The following is a 19828-nucleotide window of genomic DNA, read 5'->3' on the forward strand; positions in this document are numbered from 1 at the left end:
AGAAGCTTTAACTTGGAATAATCAACTCTACAATTGTCAGTTGTTTCAGGATGAATAAGTAATCTGGTATTTTTTTTTTAATGTGAGGTTCTGCTGCAAAAAGTGAATGTATAAATGGAATATTTGGGGCTATATCTCTCAATGTATGTCTGTCTCCATATAAAATTCGCTCAGCATACAGCAATCCAAACTCAGCCAAAGATCTGAAAGTTAAACTGTATTTTTTCTGGTTCACACATAATCAAGAGGAATGAAAATTCCCCAGATGAAACTGAACAGACAATTCTCTTAAGATTGTAAGTTCTTTGGGTTGGGAGAGGGGCCATCTTTTTGTTCTGTGTTTCTACAGGGCTTAGGATAATGAGGTCCTGGTCCATGATTAGGGCTCCTAAGTGTTATGGTAATACAAATTGATATGAAAGAAAATATGCTTCTTAGTTATTTTGACTCTTTAGCACTATAAGGCATAAACAGCAGGGGGCAGTGTTATTAAAGTAAGGAGTTATAACTTGAAATACACAAGGAGCAGACTTTTTGAATAAGAAGATAGCTTTTTATGTAGCCAATTTTCTGTCCAGGACCACACTTAAATTTAGCGAAAGCTTTTGCAGATTGACAGACTGGATATTGAAGTCCATTATCTCTGCACACAACAGGTACGATAAAGGTTTGGACATCAGCATATTTACATGGCAATGTGATTTAGCCCTGACTAGATAGATCATCTCCAGAGGGTAGGAAGGTAATTCGACTTTCATGGAATACACACTCCTTGCCCTCTCTCCGGAAACTACCAACAATGATGACAATTTTGGTGGTAATTTTTGTGAAGTAGACATGCGCCCACTACTACAATAACTATCTCTGGATAACTGGACTAGGACAATACCATCTAACAGATATCACTTAATCCCTCCCTATATCGTAATGTTGTTCTGCATTTAAAATGTATGCTGTTTTTATAAATTGTGGGAATCTACAGCTTGACAAAAACAAAATATAGCTAATTGCACATCTAATAAATTTCAAATCATTATTAAAACATTCTTATTTATTTATTGAGTTTGTAGGGAACCTCGTCTTACTGCTGTCACTAGCTTGTTTGTCTTTCGGGGGAGTATGCCCACTGCCTTTTGTATGCAGCTTGGAATCTATATCTTCAATAATCTGTAATGTCCCTTCCTACAACATCTGCAGCATAATAATAATGGTAGTAACATCAGAACTCCTTTATTTGTTGTGGTGGTGGTGGTTCTTTCATCATGTTAAGTTCCACACTTGCTGACAACTCAAAGACCTGCCTACACCTCATGGAAACAATTGGAAGCCATGCTATTGAGAAAGAGACAGCCCACAGCATATATACGTTTAATGCTTTCATTACTGGGGATTCTTGCATGAAAACAGAATTATTTTTGGAAATCCCAGCCCCACTGATGTCAATAATGAAACTGCCATTGACTTCACTAGAGCCAAGATTTCACCCTTTGTAGCTTGGTAATTCATGTATGTCTCTTCTATTTTCTTACTCTTCTCCTATAAACAAAATTTTGAAAATCCGGACTAGAAGTGAAAGTCAAACCACAGTTTAAAATAGGTGTCCTGGCTCCTGTAAACTGAAAACTACATCTTATGGTGGTTGTCAGTGTAATTTGTCCTGGTAGCCCGGATCAGTAGCAAGGGTCTGACAAGGAAAGAAAAACATTTTACTCATAGTACGCTAACAAAAGCTACAGGAATTTTGGTATTACAGCATCAAAACACTTAAACATTGAACCAGATCTTCAGCTGGTGTAAATTGGCATATCTCCACCAGGTGAATACATGGCCTGATGCCTATAAGTGGCACTTCATTTTGGTTAGGAATGAGAGGAATGCTTGAAAAAAAATGGTCAGTAGAAGTCCATGTTACATTTTGACCTGAAAAGTAATCAGATTATTTCTTGCAATTACATTTTAGGGCCATATTCTACCCTCAGACATCATGTAGAATTGATGCTCCTTGCATGGAATGAGGATAGAAAAATGTAATCTATTATTGTAATCCAGTTACTTAAAACAGTATTTACATGAAAATCAGTAGAAAATGTAACCTTCTGTCATAAAACAATGTCTAATAAGGAAAATCAGAAAGAGTACAAAATCTGGTGGGTTAAGTGTAAAAGTATAATAAGGCAGGCCAAGAAAAAAATTGACAAGTAATATTCTAAAGATGCAAAAACTAACAGTATTTTTTTAAAAAAATACATCAGAAATAGGAAGTCTGACAAACAGGTGGTGGGGTCATTAGATGACAAAGGTCTTAAAGGAGCACTCAACAAAGACCTGGTCATTGCAGAGAAGCTACATGAATTCTTTGCATTGGTCTTCACTGCAGAGGATGTTGGGGGAGATCCCCACATCAGAACTGTTCTTGTTGGGCGATCTGAAATATTGTCCCAAACTGAGGTGTCATTAGAAGAGATTTTGGAACAATGTGCTAAATTAAACAGTAATAAGTCACCGGGACCAGGTGGTATTCACCCAAGAGTTCTGAAGGAACTCAAATATGAAATTGCAGAACTATTAACTGTGCTATATAACAGTGACTGAAAGATAGCTAACGTTATGCCATTTTTAAAAAGGGCTCCAGAGGTGATCCTAGCAATTACAGGCCAGTGAGCCTAACTTCAGTGCCAGTCAAATTGGTGGAAACTATAGTAAAAAACAGAAATATCAGACACGAAGATAAACAAGATTTGTTGGGGGAAGAGTCAGCACTGCTTTTGAAATGAGAAGTCATGCCTCCCCAGTCTCTTAGCAACAAGCATGTGGTTAAAGGTGATCCAGTCGATATAGTGTACTTGGATTTTTAGAAAGCCGATGATAAAGTCCCTCTACAAAGGTTCTTGAGGAAACTAAGTAGCATGATAGGCTCAGAGGGAAGGTTCTCTAATGGATCAGTAACTGGCTGAAAGATAGGAAACAAAGGGTAGGAATAAATGGTCAGTTTTCACAATGGAGAGAAGTGAATAGCGGGGTTTCCCAAGGATCTGTATTTGGACCTGTGCTGTTCATTGTTCACCGTCTTTTCCAAATCATTAATGAATATATTGAAGTGACAAAGTTTGCCGACAATATGAAATTACTAAAGCTAGTTAAGTCCAAAGCAGATTGTGAGGAATTACAAAGGGATCTCTCAAAACTGGGTGCCTGGGCAACAAAATGGCACATGAAATTAAAAGTTGATAAGTGCAAAGTAAAGTAATGTCCCTGAGCATCAGTTATCCATCTCTAAAATGGGAATAATAGTTCTTTCTTTCTTCCACCCACCCTCCATTTTGTCTGTATAGCCTATTTAGGTGGTGTTCCTGCAAACACTAGCCCTAGTTGCTTAACTTTAAGCACGTGTTGTCCTATTGACTTCAATAGGACTACTTACATGCTTAGTGTTACGCATCTGGGTAATATTTGCAGAATCAGGGTCTTAGTCTCTGTCCCACATAGCTTACAGTTTATCTCTGTATTTGTACAGTGCTGGGCACAATGGGCCCCTGACCTTGCTTGAAGACTCCAGGTGCTACTGAAATACAAACAATGAGTAATACAGATAACAGAAGCTTTTTTATTATTTATAACCTGGCAATGTCAGGTTAAATCAACTTTGTGTTAATTGCTGTTTAAGTATCTTTTGCTCAGAGATTGTGCAGTATTTAAAACTGCTCCTGCTCCTGGAGATCTTGAATGATCATTATTGGTGCTGAGCATTGGTATCTACTAGGAGACTCAGGCTCTATAAAATCATGGATTTGACTGAAATAATACACTTTATAAGTAGCCATGATTCAATTAGTTACCTTTTTATTATTGCCTTTCATTTTATGGTTTGCACAGATGGCCGTCCTGCACTAGCATGAGAAGACAGAAACCCATCCATTTTAAGATAATGGGATGCAGTACCTACAGTAAAAGCTTGGTTAGAATTGCATTTTTTCCTCCATGCATCATAAAGTAGTTTAACAATCTAATGATTTCTCAATAAAATGACAAGTTCCCCCCAAGTCTGATATCCAGTTCTGTGCAATCCATTAACATAAATTGACTTTCAATAAACCTAAGCAGTTGAGTCCCCGTGGGGACTAGAGAAGCAGAATCTGCTTTGATGGTATGTAAGTATTACTTGTTCCATTTGCATCTAGTGGTGTGGTATGTTTGGAAAGAAAGCCTTCTGTGGTTATGGAGTTTTCTGTTCTGATATCGTTATTGATTTTTGTTGCACTAGTTGAGTTTTCTGGTTACGTTCTGGCATATTTCTATTAACTGTGCAAAACTAGTTGCCTGGGCCAGAAAATTCATCGGTGTACATCAATACTCGTCAGGATCCCCAGAGAGAGCCTGTACTACCTGATGAGAAAGGAAGTGAAGTGAAGCAAACTGCTTATATGTATTCTATAATAGGATTTATAACAGTGTGTCTATTTATTTCTCTTGCTGGTACTTCTTAATAAAGGCTAACATTAATTCAGAATTCAATCTCCATGGATTCTATTAGGATAATTTTTGTATTTATCCTTAAGGGAAAGTACTTATGGCAGGGGTGATGCTGTAATTGGTGCTCAGATACCAGGGTGATGGGCACAGTGTAAAACCCTAGACAGACTGTGAGACCATAATAATTCTTTTATGTGAAGTACAAAATATGTTCTGATATACTCATGTGACATGGAAACATGTTCCCAGGGAGTGGTGTTTACCTGAATGAAATGCAAATTAAAAGGACTTTTTAAAAAAAAATGTTTATTAAAGTGGGCTAAGGAAAGGCTCAATTCCATCAAAAGTAATGAATTGAAATGGAGCACAAAGCACTTCAAGGTGATATGACTTCATCTGGTCCACTCCTTCTCTCTGATAACTCTGAGTGTATTTATTTACTGTTCAAAGAATATGTTCACACATATGTTCTGAAGGTCTGCATAAATTAGCAAAATAATTGCCATTCTGTTCTTGCAGAAATCATATTTGGAAACAATAAGTTGCAATAATAATAATTGTTAATATGTATAATAATTCCAACTTTGATGTAATCTTTGAGTACCTGGCTTTGGCAGAATTTGCTAAATAGTGACCCAAGTGGGTGCATAAAAAGAAAGATGCTTTATAATTTTGCAGCATGAAATAACCTTTGTTGACTTTTTACATCTAGAGAAAACAATGCTGAAATGAAGCCACTTGGAGAAGTAAGTGTCCTCGAGACCAGCATTTGATTTTTCCATAGCATAAGGCTCATAAACAAACACCCACATATTTGATTGAAACACTTAAGTGATGGATATCACATAATTTACATCTGCTGTTAGTCTCAGGGAGAAATTCTTTCCTAGAGTTGGTTGACCAATGGAAAAATTATTTGTGATTACTTTGAAAAACACCCCAAATCAAAAAGAATAGTGACCCAGATTCTCAGCCATGCCAAATATTTGTTGTGTACAGCTGGTGGGGAACTGGTTTCTGCTACCTTGGTGGCATAGAGTACTTTAGATCACACTTAATGTTTCTCTAAAATATGATGTCTGGCTACGGACCTTAAAACCTGGATGTAACCCAGGGATCAGTGAGCTGCAGCAGCATTTCAACTAGATCTCCCATGCCGGTGGCTACGAGTAGCAGGGTGGTAGAGGAAGCAGCAATGCCAGATCTATGCCAGCTAGGGAAGGGAATTCTGACCTGCGCAGAGCTGCTGGCCACAGTCTATTGCAAAGTAGCCAATGAGGATAGGGGAAAATCTGGTCTCATATTCACAACAAACTATTCCACCAATTATATTCTTCACAACTTTGTGCAAACCAGGCGAAGATGGCAAAGGGATGTAAGAAAATGGTTTGTTATCTCAATCACAGGAATTAGCAGCTGAGCCATAGAAATTACTTTCTGTTCAAATCCAGGCTTCTTTATCGATTTTAGTGAGACTTTTTTTATACAAATGTCCTGTATATCTCTTATCAGCTTGATGCAGCTTCAGTGGGTTTGGCACATTATGATGTTCTTGACATCATTCTTAGTAGTGTTAAGTTAAAGCTGAACAGTTTCCTTGACCTAAAGAAAAATGTGACCGTCCTGGAACTGAATTTAAGACCTAGTCGCACATCTTCAAAAGTATTTTGGAACTTTTCTTTTAACAAGTGACTAAGCTGAGCACATCTCCAATGGTTACAATTGATAATATGGAAGTAAATATCCACCAGATAGATTGGTACTTTCTAACAGAAATGAAAATCATTTAGAAGCTGATTGAACATGTCAAAAGAACAGGTGCATTGATTTTGGTCAGGGGAATGTAAAGTACCTCTCCTTGTGGCCATTAAGCTCACTGAACCATTCAAAGCCAGCAGGTGGTAGTGTCCATGTGGGAGGCTTTTCATCTTCCCCTAATGCATCCTGTATGAGTTGTTATTGGAGAGAGTGTACTGGATTTGATGGACCACGCGTAATATGGTATTGCCACTACTTTCCCTTGACAATTCTGCTGAGGAAAGGGGTTGGTTGAGTATATGACTGGGGGTTCATCGGTGCTTTCCGCAGAGGTTGCTGAAGGTATGTGCTGAATTAGCACATCTCCTGGTTCCCCTGGTCATGCCCACTTTTTCGTCTGTTCTTCTGGGGAGGGGACGGTCTGACCACTTTCCACCACTGCAATGTACTCCCGTCTAAGACATTCCACCGTTGGGGCCCTTCTCCAGGGTATGCACAATTTCCTTCCCTGGCTACTTTGCCCCTCTTTAGGGACAGTCCGCAGCCTGCTAGCATCTCCCACTGGCAGCAACTCTTTGGATGGACACAGTGTCTCACAGCCATTGCTGATAGCAGCTGGGAAGGATGTTGGTCAAGGTGCCCTGTTTCTTTATCCCTCATGAACTCTTACATTCCACAAAAATGCATCAGCTACTGTATGTGCATCTTAAAGTGATGGGGCTGAGTGCACAGCAAAGAGACAGGAGCTGGACTCCACAACAGACCTGACCTGGTAAAAGCCAGCGGCATGTTTTGGGTGGTAATTCAAAGGAGGCAGGGTGGGTAGGTGGGGTGTGTTTGGGGGAAAGGTGGGGCACATGGGAGTCAACCACATGTTGGATTCTTGGTGGGGAAAAGAGCAAAGTGCCAGAGAAAGACCAGTCAGAAATGTCTCCAAGGAATTGTTTCTAGAGGGAGATGGCAATGCCTTTTAGGCTTGTGATTGGGGGAGGGAAGGAACAGAAAATCATCTTGCTGTGTCCTCTTTTAATAGAACTTTTCCACCTTAACTGATCGGCCTCAGCTGCAGAGTAACTAGGTAGCCACTACTGCAATTCTCAGGCTGTAGTAGTCCTTTCCACTTCTTCCCCTTGCTTTGTGAGGGCTGGTGGATGCTTGTCCACATGACAGCAGAGATCTGCCAAAGCTCTGTTTTACAGTCAAAAAGCCACATCCATGCCCCAAAGAGCTTGATGAACACTGTTCATTGAATAATTTCCAATATTTGCATTTTGGTTTGACATTAGGTTACTGGCAAGCACAAAGAGGCAACAGGAATTAAATACCTGAAGAATTAGAAAGTACTATAGTTCACTTGTAATGATCTGATGAATCTTGGTTGTGCCTTGGATAATTATTCTTTTTCTGAAAAAAAAATGCAGTAATGATAATTTAAGTATTTGCTCTTTAATTTTCACAATATGATCACATCTTACTGTAAAATATAATGAGTAATACAAATAAATCCCATCTACCCTATTACAAAACCATAATTTCTATGAAAGTGCATGGGACATCATGTGCAAACTAAACAAATTGGTCACGTGTTAAAAAAATCAATAAACATGGGACGTAACATACCCGTATATTGTGGCACATGAAATAAACAGTTTCTATTGTAAATGTGATAATGTGTCTCTAAATGGTATTATGTGTTACAATTTATAGGGCTGTAGGTGTCCTTTTATTTAAATTCGGGGTCACTTCTGTTTGTCTGTGTAGGTGTTCAGATGACCTGAATTGGTTGCCTATTTTTTAGAAACTGAAATAATAACAAAAATTCCTTCCTTCCCAGTCTGAAGGAGAAATAGCTTAGTGGTTTACAGGTTTTTACTTGTTTCATTGTATCAGTTTGTTTTTTCGTTTATGTTTGTGTGTGGATATCTTGGGTGTGTCAAAGTGTAGAGTGACTGTTGTGTCAAATAAATTAATACTGCAGGTGGATTCTGTGGTCATTATTTTGTCTTGCAGGAATGAATTCCATAGTCTAGTCCAGCTCTTGACTTTACTGCTAAGAAAGGTATACTTTTTTACCTCATTTACTAATGTGTGAGAGCTATCCTGAGGTAAAAAACCCAGTGAAGACAAGGCAGTCTAGTTTTACCTGGAGGTAAACGTAGGTCAACCCAAGGGAGGTATACAGTGCTGACCTCACCTAGGTTTACCTCCAGGTAAAACTTAAGTGCCTTGTCTTCACTGGGTTTTTTCCCCCCAGGTTAGCTCGTGCCCCAAGGAAAAGAGACACCTTTTTTTAGCAATGAAGAAAATGCCATAGGAAAAGGAAGTTAGATAGTGGGTGGCAGTTCATGAGGTCTCTAAAGTCAAGTGGTGATAATTTATTTAGTATCAATCAGATACTTGCATGTTCTAAGGTGAGTGGTAGTTACCCTCTTCTGAGAAGGTGTTGGCAATCTCTGTCCACTGTCTCAGGATGTCTGCAATCTTTTTTAACATCCCTATAAACAAAGTGATGATGGGCCTTCTAATTTAAGTTTAGCCACTTAGAGACTGCAGAAGGACTGTACATGACGGCCAGAGGGCACACTGCAAAAAAAACAAGAATCAGCTTTGATGGTTTGTATAAGAAAAAATAATCCCACTCACTCGACTTTTGATATCCGTCAGCTTGCTATGGAAACTTCATTTGTACTTTGAGTTTACCAATGATGCTAAGTCATTTTTTCTTAGAGTTAATTTTGTACTTGATTGATTTCTCTGAATCATTACCCTTCGCTGATAGCTACCATTGCCACATTTCTGTTCATTTTAATTATAGCTTACATCAAGAGATTTAATTCTGTCTCAATTCCTGCTGACTGCCACATTTCACCATGTAAATAAAACAATTAAAAATTCACAGAGAGGCATAGCTGTGAATAATGTACATGTAGGAATGGCTTACATAAGTAAGAATGCTCTGCTGCTTAGGACATAAATGTCTTCCATCTTGCTTCTAAAATAGTCTTGTAGGTTAAGTATATAATGTAGCATTATTTATCTATTTTTGCTATGCGACTCTGCTAATCTCTCACTGTATCATAGCTACAATGCTTTCATAAAAGTCTTAATTTTGCTCTTGGGTGAGTTGATGTGAAATCCCCTCCACATTTCAGCTGCCATATAATTACCTGACTATTAAACTAAGCTCCATCAAGGACCAGAACTGATTTCAATTGGAGATGAGGAATACAAAATGACTATGATAAACGCAGTTTAGGTGGCATTGCTCTCATTGGATCCACACTTTCCTACAGTTAAATGATCTCCAAAGGATAATTAGAGATTGTTCAAAATCAAAATGTTGTACCTCTTTGATTGTCTTTGTAACCAGCAAATGTTATCCTGGGTCTGTAAGGAGTTGGTTTGTAATCAGAACTGGTTGGAAAATTCTGAAAATTTCAAAATTTGTATGAAAACTGGAAAGAAACACTCAAATGGTTTCAGTTTTTTTGAACCAAGCATTTTCATAACTGTTGACCAGATCAAAATACACATACATAGTTTACATATATTTTTCAGTACAGTCAGGTTTCTGAATTTTTTTTAAGAACGTGAATAACGTTGCTTTATTTTTATTTATTGTTTGTTTGTTTTGTGATAGCGCCATGGCTGCCTTATGCTGGGTGCCACATACAGAAAGAGACATAGTAAAGTAGGTTTTCTGTCACAGAATACTTACAATTCAATGATGAGACATGACTGAGGCTCAGATTTTGTCATGGTTATTTTTAGTAAAAGTTATGGGCAATAAACAAAAATTCACCGAGCCTGTGAGCTGTACCTGACTTTTTTACTAAAAATAACCATACAAGCTGCGGGTCAGGGGCACGCGGTCCCAGCTGCAGGGGCATGCAGCCCCAGCATTAGTCCCTGGCGGAAACCGTGGGGCAGAGGTGTGCGGCCCCAGCTGCAGCCCCCACCACGAGGCAGCGGAGCATAGCCACGGCTCCAGCCCTGGCTTCAGCTGCTGACAGCTGAAGTTGAAGAAGTCACGGAGGTCCGGTAAAGTCATGGAATCCATGACTGCCATGATCTCCGTGACTAAATCATAGCCTTAGACATGACGATATAACGTAACAAACAATATACACACATGAGACAGAAGTAGGGTAATAACAATCAGTTGTGGTTACAGAGGCTAGTTCTGCATACAACTTAATGCTTCTGATTAATATAAGATGAAATAAGGAAATAGATGATTATTTAACTTCCAAAAGGAGGTGACTTTAGTCATCTTCAGTTTTTGTGTTTTTAATATAAATAAAATGAAAAGGGATGATTTTCATATCAAGTCTGATTCAGAAAAAGAAATCCATTTTAAAAGGAACATGGCTTTACTGAGCCCATGTCACCAAACCATGTAAGCAGAGATTTAAAGTTAAGCATGTGATCAAGTGCTTTGCTGAATAAGGATGGGACATTGAAATCTATGTTCTATTTCATTGTATAGGACTTAAGTACATTAAGCACATGCTTGAACGTTTTGCTGAATTCAACCCTAATATGAGTGAATATAATATATTTTAGTGCTTATGAATTCTAAGGTAAGGACAGCATGGGCTAGCGTCAGGTACAGTAATAGCAAGTTCTGTTCATTCTCCCTTACATGCCAATGCACCTTGCTCCTGACCAACTTAAACATCTCTACTATGACAATGACAGAGAGAGACTATTCTGAGGACAAATTAACAGTTGTGCCAAAATTATGCCTAACTTTGACCGTAAGTAGAAACTAGTTTCTGTCTAGGGCCACGTTTCTTCATATACCTCTAGTCCTGGACTCCCTCCCCACCACTTTTCTAGGGAAGTAATTACTCATGCCAAATATTAGATCAATATATGGATGTACATGAGCAGGGTAGGAAGGCTACATGCGGGCACAGACCTATGGGCCTTTATGTTTTGTAAGTCTCTCCCCCCACCTAAATATACACATACATACAACCCCAATCATTCTTTGGTGGGATTCCCACTCCTGTACTTGCAGTCTCCCTGAATGAAGTTCCAAACATATGGCCCTACTTGAATAGTATAATCCCAAGAGGATGTTGAATATTTTTCTCAGGCAGGCACTGGGGCAAGCTGCAACTTCAGAGACATATACTTAGGTTTAGAAGAGAATCTCCCCTTAATGCTATTTTATTTAAGAGGAAGAACCCTGGTCTGTGAAACCTGCAGGGACAGTTTTGGGCTGCACATGGTTGGAAAGGTAGAGACAAAAACTTGCCCTTAAGAAAATGGGTTATTATTAATATTCATGTCTGAATTATGGAGCAAGAAATCCAAATCTGTTTTCCTCCATGTACAACTTTTGTTGATTCAACCAAATTTATGTACTATTTAGGGAAAATTGGAACTTATGCCTCCAAGGCAATTAGCATAGTGTTAGGTCAACTTTTTCTGCAAATACATTTTTGATATTGAGTAATTTGCATGCTACTTTCAGTTCCACTCTGTGATACACTATTGTTGCTTTACTAGATAATGGTTACTTTTCATTTAATTTTTCCTTCCTCATTTCAGGTATGTATGTTAAAGAAGGCCAAACCACATTGGATGGAATACAATACTTGTTAAGCTGATAAGCCAAAACGTTGTGGTTCAGATAATATTTTTTCCATCACTTTTAAATGGTAGTTTGGATAATTGTCCATTTTTTTAGATGATTATCTACACTGAAACAACCGACAATCCTTCTGCAGTTGCACATCTGTGCATGTACAGTATTTGTTGTGTTGGGAACAATAGTTCTTAAGCTTGGAGGCAATTTAGAAAATCAACACCTGAGTTTAATAAGAATGCATGAGCAGGAAGAAAAAGTTCTGAGCTTCCACGTAACCTGACTGTCCAGTAGGATATCAAGTGACAAATTCAGCATGTGAAACACTAAGCAAGCCACATTATGTGGTTTCTCTGAACAAGCTCCCAGTGGCTGTTCATATTCTGGTGGCAAGAATCTGTTTCTAGGACCTTATGAAACCTACCTTTTAAAAATCATTCTTTTCTACTCCTCCTTTATTTAGTTTTTCAAATCTCTTCGGGCATTCCAGCTTCAGTGCCGCCTCTTAATTTACTCAAAATTTTGTTCTCTACACTAAACTGGGAGAAGAGGTAGGTACGCTGGAGGGTAGGGATAGGATACAGAGGGACCTAGACAAATTGGAGGATTGGGCCAAAAGAAATCTGATGAGGTTCAACAAGGACAAGTGCAGAGTCCTGCACTTAGGACGGAAGAATCCCATGCACCGCTACAGACTAGGGACCGAATGGCTAGGCAGCAGTTCTGCAGAAAAGGATCTAGGGGTTACAGTGGACGAGAAGCTGGATATGAGTCAACAGTGTGCCCTTGTTGCCAAGAAGGCCAGTGGCATTTTGGGATGTATAAGTAGGGGCATTGCCAGCAGATCGAGGGACATGATCGTTCCCCTCTATTCGACACAGGTGAGGCCTCATCTGGAGTACTGTGTCCAGTTTTGGGCCCCACACTACAAGAAGGATGTGGAAAAATTGGAAAGAGTCCATCGGAGGGCAACAAAAATTATTAGGGGGCTGAAACACATGACTTATGAGGAGAGGCTGAGGGAACTGAGGATGTTTAGTCTGCAGAAGAGAAGAATGAGGGTGGATTTGATAGCTGCTTTCAACTACCTGAAAGGGGGTTCCAAAGAGGATGGCTCTAGACTGTTCTCAGTGGTAGCAGATGACAGAACAAGGAGTAATGGTCTCAAGTTGCAGTGGAGGAGATTTAGGTTGGATATTAGGAAAAACTTTTTCACTATGTGGGTGGTGAAACATTGGAATGCGTTACCTAGGGAGGTGGTGGAATCTCCTTCCTTAGAAGTTTTTAAGGTCAGGCTTGACAAAGCTCTGGCTGGGATGATTTAATTTAATTTCACCAGCAACCACACAACAGAACCACTAATCCAGGAACCTATCCTTGCAACAAAGCCTGTTGCCAACTGTGTCCACATATCTATTCAGGGGACACCATCATAGGGACTAATCACATCAGCCACACTATCAGAGATTAGTTCACCTGCACAGCTACCAATGTGGGGGGGAGAGATAGCTCAGTGGTTTGAGCATTGGCCTGCTAAAGCCAGGGTTGTGAGTTCAATCCTTGAAGGGGACATTTAGGGATCTGGGGCAAAAATTGGGGATTGGTCCTGCTTTGAGCAGGGGGTTGGAGTAGATGATCTCCTGAGGTCCCTTCCAACCCTCATATTCTATGATTCTCAAATTTTCATTTATCTCTTAAGCTGATGCAATACTTGTAAACTACAACAAGAATGATATTTTAAAGGGAATGTTTGCAATGTGTTTTGATACAATTCAGAGACATGTTGTGATTGCCTTAGAGAGGTAGAAAATCTGAGGAGGAGGCAGTTTAATGCTTCATTGGTATATTCTTAACTAGTTCGATGTTAACTTGATTTCCACCCACCCACCTCCGTACACAAAGGGTATGTATTATAGTAGGAGGTGACTACTAAAGGGATACATACATCTATGTGTATTTCTTTCACAGTGTTTCCATAGCAGGTATTTTCATGAGGGTATGACTGTAATTTCTTATATGCTTTACATATCTGTATGGTATAGTAAACCTCATATGCTCTCTGAATCAAACCAGACATGCAATGTAAACAGTACATCTTCTCTGCAAGCCATGCTGATAGATTCAAGTGCTTTGCATTATTTATTTGAAAATGTCTGTTGCTTAAACACTGATTTTGACTCTGTGTTTTTGAAGTGGCAGAAAGTCTTTCAGTTCAGATCCATTTAGAGAAAAGGGAAAACTACTTACTATAAATTTAAAGCACTACAGTAGGAAATGGTGTCAGCAGGGATGAGAGTGAATCAAGTTCTTTATAGAAAAGGTAATTGAATCTTCCAAACAAATGGTCGTATTGCTATCTGAGCTTCAAGTTTCCTCTCTCTCCCCTCTGCCAATCATATACTGAACATGTAATTTGATTATGCCATCCCGAGTAGAGTTGGCTACCCAAAAGTGAATATTATTTCAAGTGTCTGGTTCTCTACTCCCAGCAAAAAGATTTTGAACTTTATCTTTAACTTGAATATATTTGTAGAATAATCGTTTATTTCTTGTGTGTAACCCTTGGTGAGCTCTGTGAGTGCATGCATGATGTGGGAAAAATTCTTTATGAACCTGCGGTAATAGCCGTAGAATCCCAGAAATGACACTAACTCCTTGAGAGTTGTGGGCCTCAGCCAGGTGGTTAACACTTTCACCTTCTCTGGGTTCACAGCTATACCATCTGCAGACACTATGTGTCCCACATACATCATGGACATCAGGCAGGAGAAGTACTTGTCTAAGGATAACTTGAGGCCAGCCTCTGCCAAATGATCCAGGACTTTGCACAGCTGACTCCCATGTTTTTCTAAAGTGAGCCCGAACACTACGATGTCATCCAGAAACTCCTAACAGGCGCATGTCCCCTGCCACTTGCTCCATGAGTTGCTGAAACGTGGCTGGAGCCCCAGACACTCCCTGAGGCATGCAATTAAATTGGTAAAACCCCAAGGGGCAGATAGCATTTATCTTCTCACGGTCCTCTGGTGGTATGGGTACTTGACAGTATCCACTGCAGAGATTGAGGACAGAGAGTTAGCAACTGCTGTTCAGGCTATCCAAGGCATCATCCACCTGGGGCATTGTGTGTTAGTCGGGGATTGTCTGCCGGTTGAGGGTGCGATAGTTGACACATATCCGCACCTTGCCACTTCTCTTTCATACTACTATGATTGAAGACACATAGGGGCTCCTGAACTACTCAGTGATACCTGCTTGAGCGATGCCTCACATCTTTGATGTCAGCGTGGGCTAATTGTCTTGCCCTTACTCAAAAAGGCCAATCATGCTGCATTCAGATATAGTGCTCCACATCATGAGCACACCCAACATCCTACTCTTGTGTACCTTCTTCGGTTGCATTACTGCATCCACCTGCAACAATTGCTCCTCCTCTTCACATATCTTTCGAATGAGATTGTGGAAAGGGAGTGGGTTTTGGGCTCACTCCCTCAGCTGCAGTTGCCACAAGATCAACCCATCTTCTCAGGTGCTCTGAAGGATCTGGTCCAACCTAGCAGAATCAGTGCTCTTTGTGGGGGTTCCTTCCTTCCCCACTACCTGCTGTAGCAAATCCTCTAGTCTCCTGATGAAATCTGACAACCGTTCTTGGGGCTCCTGATAGGTGTGGCAGAAACAATAGTACAGGTTTTCACTGCTATCAGTGGTGCCGTAAACACACTCAAGAGCAGATAAATAGTCTTGCACCATTGCAACTGGTTGGGAGTCTTTCAGAACTTGGATAATTTGCATGGCCGGTCCCCTCAGACTCTCAAGCACCTGTTTACGCTTCTCAGCATCAAAGCATTCCCACTCTTGAACAATGGGCACCACAAAATCCCTCCAGCTCTCATAATTATCCTCCCGTGGGGGTACGGGTGACACTGCTGAGAGAGAACATAACCACTTGCATGGTGCACTTTCATATGCCAGCTTCAATGCATTTATGAAGGCATTCTCCAGCCAGCCCTTTGGCCCACTCCACCAGGCTGGGTGCTGCAGGTGTTGGAGCCTCTCCTCAGGCCAAAATTAATAACTCTTGTGCCCACTTCTCATCCACTATGAGAGCTCGCAGTTTCTATGCTAATGAATCCCCCTCAAGTGACATGGGCACACTAGTAGGGGACTGCTCTGGCCCAGGAATTTTCCAGGGGGTACCTCCTCACTTGCACCTCTTTGAGCACCTTATCAAAATCTGCTTCCTTGGAGTGAGTACATAGTGCTACCATGCCCTTCACTTCGCAGCTGTAAATACGGATGTGGACCTTCATTCTCCCCAGTATTCCCGTTGCATCTAGGTTCTCCTCAATTTCATTTGATTCCATCTCTTCCGAGAACCCCACCACCAGCACAGCCTTGGTTTCACCTTATAAATCATCTTGCAATGAGTCTCCTCCACTAAACAGGAATTGCAATGTGATGTCATTGGCTGATAAGATTACCATCCTCTATGATGTGATTACTAAATGAGGTTCCTAATTTTTGCATGTGCAACCCAGACCAGACCAAATTATATCATAGGATCAGGTAGTAACTCAGTGAAACTTGGGGAGATTAGCTATGTCCATGCTAAATGCATTTTATATTTCACATAGGAGATGACTGAGTACAAAAGAGCGTTATTGAATATCAACTTTATGTAGGACAAGAGGTAAAATGGGCAGAGTGTTGTTATACAGACCACTCTGTCACAATTTGGTATTCTTGGGGTGAGATAATGAAATACTTATTAAACCCACTATTGGGGTTCCTGAGGTTATTGTTCTGGGTGACTTCAAAATCCATGTGATGATTCCTCTTATGATTTTCATGAGTGTCCAAAACACATTTTGACTTAACACATAGAGCTAGCTACACTTCAAAACTGTCTCATTTTGGATTGAAGATTGGGGTGATGAAGATACTTTTGTCATAGTTCATGGGCTCATGATTCTGAGAAGTGGTACTCCATGAAACTAGAGCTGAGTGAATTTTTTTGATGAAAATATGATTGTCATAAAAATAAAGAGAAGGGTAACCACCTTTCTGTATACAATGCTATAAAATCCCTTCTGGCCAGAGGCAAAATCCTTTTACCTGTAAAGGGTTAAGAAGCGTAAGTAACCTGGCTGGCACCTGACCAAAATGACCAATAAGGGGACAAGATGCTTTCAAATCTGTTGGGGGCGGGGCGAGGCTTTATTTGTCTGTCTGTGTGATACCTCTGCCTGGGGACAGATCAAGAAAGCAAGCAATTCAACTCCTATAGAGTTAGTAAGTAATCTAGCTAGAAAATGCGTTAGATTTTCTTTTGTTTTTGGCTTGTGAAATTCACTGTGCTGGAGGGAATGTGTATTCCTGTTTTTGTGTCATTTTGTAACTTAAGGTTTTGCCTAGAGGGATTCTCTATGTTTTAAATATGACTGCCTGTGAGATTATCTTTCATTCTAATTTCACAGAGGTGCTTTTTACCTTTTTTTCTAATAATGTTCTGTTTCTTTCAAGAGCCTGACTGATTTCTCTATGATCCTAAGACCCAGGGGTTTGGGTCTGTGGTCACCTTGTAACCAATTGGTAAGGATATTATTCTCAAGCCTCCCCAGGAAAGGGGGTGTAAGGCTTGGGGGAATATTTTGGGGAAATAGGAACTCCAAGTGGTCCTTTACCTGATTCTTTATTAAATCAGTTGGTGGTAGCAGTGTACCCTCCGAGGGCAAAAAGTTTGTGCCTTGTGGAAGTTTTACCCTAAGCTGGTAAAAATAAGCTTAGGGGGTCTTTCATGCGGGTCCCCACATCTGTACCCTAGGGTTCAGAGTGGAAAAGGAACCCCTGACAGTGGTATTTGGCCAAAATAAAATAAAATAATAATGCAGATTTGGTTACGTATAAACACTTTGCGACGTCAATATGGCTGAATTGTGTTGGTCGATGCCCCTCCACTCCCCACTCCCAAAAAATCTGAAAAAAATCAAAATATTTCTTTTTCAAAATATTGAAATTAAACATTTTGATTTTTCAATTTGAAATGACTTTTTGCTTTGAAAATTTCCTTTAATTTAACTAAAGTTTATGTAAAATGTTAAAACTACTCACATAATTTTTTTTAATTTATTTTTTCACTTTTCATAATGGCCATCAAACCAAACAATCCATTATTCACATAGGTCTACAAGAAACAGTCTGTTCAGCTGTGGAAAAAACTGATAATCCCTGTTTTTACTGGACTCAAGTCTGTTCAACCTCTCAAGCCTGCTGTGCTGCAAATTTAGTTTGATTATAAAATAATGAGAGGTGTGAGGTATTGCAGAAGGTGGAGTTCACTTTGGGGGTAGCAATTTTATTGAATTATTTAATTAGATTTATGGTTGCAAATCCCTTTGGATTAATTTGTGAATTATAGTTTTGTTTTTAATTAGTTTTATGCACATGTACTTAGAGATGATCAGTGGGATCATTTTATAAACTTGAAAAAATACAACACACTCTTTCTACACACACACACCTACTTCATCACAGAAATGCTGATCTGTGAATTGCTTATGTTTTTAAGCAATTTGAGAACTTTATAATTAAATATAATTAAGTAATATAAATTTATAAGCTTAATATCTGCACACATGGCCCTATCCTGTTCCCAGTGAAATGAGTGGGAATTTTCCCACTGTTTCCCTGTAAAAGCAAGCTCAGGGGACATATTATGGATTTGTGTATCTTTAAGTATTTATTTTATTTTAAAACTTGTGTTCAGTGTTCCTTAGAAATAAAAGTTCTCTTTGAAGGTGCATTGCTACAAGATAACTGTTACTCTTAATAGTTGATTGATTCATTTACAAAAGTAAGAATACCATGTTTTTCTTATGCTTTGAATTTGCCATGCCCCACATACTCAGACTTTGGTTCTATTCTTAACATGCTGGTGGTAGGTCAAGAGGAGAAAAGGGATGAAGTGGAGTAGAAATTCTAAACAAGGTCGTTGTCTTCTCTTCACAAGTCATATAAATTATCCTTCAAAATGCAATTAAGTATCACAGTCATGGACCACACTGTAAGTCACTAAATGATCTAGGTAAACACATTAGCTTCCATCCAAATGGTTAATATAAGAAATTGTTTACTGGGGTGTTATGCAAAGTGCTGGAGTCCCCCCCCCTTAAAAATCATCTGAACTCCATACATTATTTTATCAATCTGCTGGAGAAATATCATTTAAAATGGCATAATAGCATGTTTAATCCAGTCTTTATGACAATGGGCTTAATGTGTAAAACACACAAGACTCTAAACCATGGAAACCTTTTACATGTGTTGGATCCAAAAATAATGTGTAGTGACATTTTTAAATGTGCACTGAACTTTGAGCATGATCACAATGATGGAAAAAATATCTCACCCATTGACTATTAAACCAGCACCTTTAGTTCCCAGTGCCAATGCCTGGAAACCAGCACATTCTTCTCTGTAAAGAACAGCAGCATGCCTGGCCCTAACAAAATCTCAGAGGAGAATGAGAGGGTGGAGAAAAGTCCCCTTAACCATTTCCTACACCACTATAGATTGCCCCAAGGAGCAGAAATGATTGTGGATTGGGTCCAGTCTCCTCCAATGTGCCAATGAGCAGAGCTGAGATGGCACATGAGGGGGACAGTATGTCACACTTGGGAAAGGTCTGTAGCACATTACTCACCCCCTCTCTCCACGACTTAGTAAAGTGTTACTCAGTGTGAGTAAAGTGGCAAAATCTAATCCAAAATGGCTTAATATTTTTTTCAATGACAATTTTCAGACTTTCAATGCACATGAAAGTATGTACCTGGAGATAATATATCCTGAATGGCTGAGATGTAGTGGTTTGAACCACAATTCCCACATATTCACAATAACTACTATCGTATGCACATTTAGTCTGGGAGTTCAGAATACCCAAATGTACACCGTATATACTCGTTCATTAGCCTGTTCATTTGTGAGAGGACTCCCCAAGAT

At 39.6% G+C, this 19828-nt stretch overlaps 1 protein-coding gene across 2 annotated transcripts in view; it reads left to right on the forward strand.

Moving 5' to 3' along the window:
* The window catches only part of ZNF385D (zinc finger protein 385D), a 609568-nt gene that overhangs the window by 309447 nt on the left and 280293 nt on the right, over positions 1 to 19828 (forward strand). The window lies entirely within an intron of this gene.

Source organism: Lepidochelys olivacea (genome assembly GCF_965140295.1).
Source record: "Lepidochelys olivacea isolate rLepOli2 genome assembly, chromosome: 2".
Lineage (NCBI taxonomy): Eukaryota > Metazoa > Chordata > Testudines > Cheloniidae > Lepidochelys > Lepidochelys olivacea.